This window comes from Marmota marmota, unplaced genomic scaffold (assembly GCF_001458135.2).
Source record: "Marmota marmota marmota unplaced genomic scaffold, marMar, whole genome shotgun sequence".
Taxonomy (NCBI): Eukaryota; Metazoa; Chordata; class Mammalia; order Rodentia; family Sciuridae; genus Marmota; species Marmota marmota.
In genome coordinates this window covers 10527494-10532571 of record NW_026000153.1, presented here as the reverse complement: position 1 = coordinate 10532571, position 5078 = coordinate 10527494, and positions in this window count along the sequence as shown.

The following is a 5078-nucleotide window of genomic DNA, read 5'->3' as shown; positions in this document are numbered from 1 at the left end:
AGCCATATATAACTAATATACCTTGTGATTTTCCTCACATAATGGCTGTGTGTTTGTAAATAACCCTGCTGTTTTCTTCTTCAAATTATAATAATTTGATTATGCCAACTTTTCCCTGCTAAGATCATAAATAAAATATTTTCAGACATGTAGGAGAAATGAAATACTCTCCTCAGGTTTGTTTCCCCAAAACATAAAAATAGATCACAGCTGAATATAGACATTTCCCTCAATCTTTGAGGACTCAAATTCCCTTGAAAGATTTCAGATTTATTTATTAGGGTGGTAACTGGGGAGATTTGTGTCTTTAAGGATTTAAATGAAAGAACAGTAGAATGAATTCGACCTACTTTTCCTATGTACATATATAAATATACCACAGTGAATTTCACCATCATGTATATCCACAAGACACTAATTAAAAAAAAAAAAAAAACTAAGTAAATAGCAGAAAGATCAGTAGAAAAGCGATCGGGGGAGGCAGGAGGGGAGGGAAAGTGGAAGTATGGGGGACTGAATTAGAACAAATTATATTCCATGCTTTTATAATTTTGTCAACATGAATCCTAACATAATGTGTAACTAAAAAGAACCAATACAAATAAGTGACTTCTTAACTTTAAAATGAGAAATGGAGGTTACAGTTTCTTCTCCAAGAATATCTGGAAGCACTTCAGCACAGCATATCCAGGGTGACAGACTTTAGATTAAAATGGCCATGGGGTGGGTGGGTGTGATACTGTGACACATGTGTTTGTTCTTCATGTTTCCTGGCATGAAACTCCTAAAATCCTTGGAATTCTCAAATCAATAAATGTCTTTTTATGTGCTAATGAGTCGATTGGTGGCTGGGGACCTCTAGGTAGCTTTCCTCTGGGACTGGTCACCAGAGAGACCAAAGCAGGATTAGAGGAGTGGCCTTTGAACCACCCATCCCAACCTCTAGGGAGCAAAAGGGGCTAAAGTGAAGTTGTCCACCAACAACCAATGGTCTAACCAATCATCTCTAAAAACCCAAAGCACAGTGTTCAGAGAGCTTCTGGACAGCTGACCACATGGAGCTTGCTGGAGGGTGATGTGCTCTGAAAGGACAGGAAAGACCCTCCCACATACCTCACCTTACCCACCTCTTCTTCTGGATCCTCTGTAATAACCTTTTATGAGAAATCAGTGAACATCGTTGTTTTCCTGAGTTCTTTCCAGCAAATTAATGGAATCTAAAGCAGGTATTGTAGAAACCCCAACTGTTCACCAGTCAGGCAGAGCACAAGTGAAACAACCGGGGGCTATCTATCACTGGCATTGGAAGTCTTGGGGACTGAGCCATCAAGTGGTGGGATCTGAAGCTCTCTCCAGGCACACAGTGTCAGAACCAAATTCCATTGGAGGACACCCAGCTGGTGTAGCATTTGTTGTTTGGTGTGTGTGTGTGTGTGTGTGTGTGAGAGAGAGAGAGAGAGAGAGAGAGAGAGAGAGAGAGAGAGAGAGAAACCCCACGTATCTGCTATCAGAAGTATGTTGTGAGAGTTTGGTGGGACAAACTGAGTTCAAGGGCTTTTTGGGTTTTTGTTTGTTTTATAGTGGGTTCAGGGATCCTTCAAGGTCCTAGGTAAGGGAAAGAGAATCTATTTTGTGGAAACTTCCATTCTTTATGTGACCTCACAAGACTTGGTAGCCAACAAGTCACTAGAGCTGGAGCTATGGGACATCAGAGATAGACCAGGGCATTATATGATAGAAAGAGCAACAACAAATGGGGACCCTTACTTCTTGGTTGTATAAATCAGACTACTTACCCTTCCTTTGGTCCCCAATCCCCGCACAGATGCCTTAGACTGCAAATGGATTTTTTTTTTTTGACAATCCAGGGAAAGGAGTGGGAAAATCCAGTCAATACTTCAAAGTGACATTTTAAACGTATGATTCATGTATAAAGTTCAATAGCATAAAGAACCTCCCAGGTATCTTTCCCTCACTAGGATCGGGCCCTAAATGTATGAGGAACCCAGCATCCTTACTCCTGGATGACCTCACAGGGTGACAACATCTACTATGACAGCAGATCACAGCAGTCCAAGACTAGGTGGGCAGAAATGGAGTCATCTAGTGAATACCTTGCAATTCCTTGCCAAACAAATGAATAAATGGAGGAGTCAACTGTCATAAAACCACCACGTGAAATGTATGTGAGTATGTGAGAGTGTGTGTCATAGGCTCAGTAGCTCTTACAGCTACTAAAATATGTTCTCTCCTGCAGGTATTGATATATGCCAATATTAATCATAATTCAGTGGCTTGGGAGAGAATGTGACTGAAGTAAGGCTCTGCAGACAAACTGTTCAGTGGTCTCAGCCCAACACTTCTGTGTATGTGTGTTTGACAAAGACTCCCTGGGCAGTGGGATTGGAATATAGCACAGTCTCCCTCTTGCTGGACAGCGTCCACAGATCATGTGTACTCCTTGCTTCTCCCTTTTCTATACTCCATGGTCTACTCATCATCTTACTAAGTAAAAATATATTTTAGAGATATTCAGGTCCTCCACTTGTTATCCACACTTTTGAAATCCTCCAAAACTCTGAAAATAAAACCTTTGGTAAATTGAGGTCATATCCCACCTGAAACAATGTAAACTATTCTTAATCTAGTTGTAATCTTAGTGTGGGAATCATGCTTTCATTTCGCTAATGAGGATATTTGCACAGCACATTATGCTGCGGGTATTCTACAGTATCCTCCATAGGGTATTGCAACTGTATTATGAAAAAGCTCTGAATTCTAAAGTGAATCTGGCCCTTGGGGTTTCAGATTTGTTACAACTCAATTTTTCGAGCTGGAAAAATCATTTTCTGTGGGACAACTTTGGACTTCTCTACCTTGATCCTTTATGTCTTATTATTTACTCTTAACTGTCTAGGAGATCATTATTCTTCCCTTGCTTGTAAGGTTAGGGGCTGTCTCACCGTAATCCCTATAAAGTGACAGAGATGGTGAATAGATCTGAGTAAAGGGGAAGTGGGATCCTAGGAGGGAGGAGTAGGAAGTAGAGGAGCAAACTCTCCATGAAGTATCTGAGCTTCAGGATAAAGAAAGTTCCTTCTTTCTGGCTCCCGGTGACAACAGACAAAGATAATTGCATGAAGCAGGCATAGTGCTTGGGCAACTGAAGCAGCTGGTGAGGAGGGATGGGCACTGTAAGAAAGCTGATCCCAGAAGAGTAAAGAGAAGCGATTTAGCAGAAAGATTTAATATTTTAGAATGCCAAGAAGTCTACTGGGCCAAGAGAGATAGTTGGAAGTGGTGAGCTAGAGGTGGGGGCCCTGGAAAGGCTTTTACATAGGTTCAGGAGAAAGTCTCTAAATGAAAGACTGGAGGGTGAAGAATGGAAGGAAAAAGTCAAAAAGTTCAGAACAGAATCAAAAGGAGGCTGGCTCTGAAGGGATGGGGAGGGGGATAATGTAAGTAGCTGGATGCTTAGTTCCCTAAGCAGATCAGGTTTGAACAGTTTTATTTTTAAAGCTGAAAAGTCTATTTGTCCCAATGTTTAGAAAGCCACTAGACTTTGGTGGTTGGTCTTATGAATCAGTGCATGATCGGCTGCCTTCATTTCCTTGCTATATACTCAATCAAAACAGGTTTCCTTTTAAAACCTTGGTTGCTTTCTCTGAAGAACAGGGGCAATATCACAAACATGGCAGAAATTGTGGTGTTCAGTAAGTGAATGAGATTGTGTTTGGGAAAATTTCTGCCATGTGACAAAAGGTGAAAATGAATGTAAATTACATCTGAATTAAGGTTATTGGGCTCAGAGAGGTTAAGTGTCTCCCCAAGGTTACAAAGCAGTGAAAGAAATGGAATTCTGATGTAGGAGTTCCCCCCTCTCCAATATATCCCTGGAAAGAGGAGAGCATGCAGATTTCCCTGGTACTAGAAAGCAAGGGACAGAATAATTGGGAATGCCTGTCCACACCATTCTGTTGTCCCTTCTATTAATAGAAGATCAATGCTTGGTCTCATATTCAACACCACAATTAAAAGTCTAATTGACAAGACAAACAGATAAGCTTCTCTGGAGGGTGTTTGTCTGATTTGCATAGGTAAACATTAGGAGGCAATTGTTTGATTCAGAAGCGATTGCCCCTCCAACTTGTGGAAGACTGTGCATAAGATTTGTTTATTCTTAATTTGGCCAGAAAATCCTACTTTATGTTTCTAATTGGTACCAGCTGTTGCATCTGCCTTCTCAGATTCATGATTCTGAAACAGCAAGAACACTTCCTGTTGCTGCCAGAGTGAAAAAAAAAAAAAAAGGCTGATACTGAGTCATGGCAAGTGACCTCACATTGAAACTTACAAGTGTGCTCTGATAGGTCAACTGTGTATTTGACAAGCTGGTGTTCACTTTTTATAACCATAGGAAAAAGCATCCAATGTTCTAAATGTTGGATAGACCATATGTGGGCAGGAGGGTGGTTATAATTCTTTGGCTACTTAGTATCTTTTTTTTTTTTTTGGTACTAGGGATTGAAGTCATGGGCCCTGGAACAATGAGCCACATCTCCAGCTCCTATTTTATATTTTATTTAGAGACAGGGTCTCACTGAGTTGCTTAGTGCCTCACCATTTCTGAGGCTGGCTTTGAACTCACGATCCTCCGGCCTCAACATCCTGAGCTGCTGGGATTACAGGTGTGTGCCACAGCACCCAGTGCTACATAGTATCTTTACGACATTCTGAAGATTGCTAAACTTTTATGAATATAGGGGGTTTTAACCTTTAAAATGGAAAATATGTTCCTGTAAAGAGGTTTGCAAAGTGCCTGGAACATGGCAGATACTCAATGTGACATTTCTTCCCTCACACAGAGATACTTTCAGTTGCAAGAGCTGCAAAACTTTTTCACTCAGTTACAGTTGTCTTTCCATTGCCTCTCTGGATCTTCTTCCTATCTGACTTCATCATCAAGGTTCCTTCTCTCTAGAGTAGGGCTTGACCAGGCTTGCTCCCACATAATATTCTTTGTATCTCCCTCCCTCCCCACCCTTCTCTCTCTCTCTCTCTCTCTCTCCCCCTCCCTC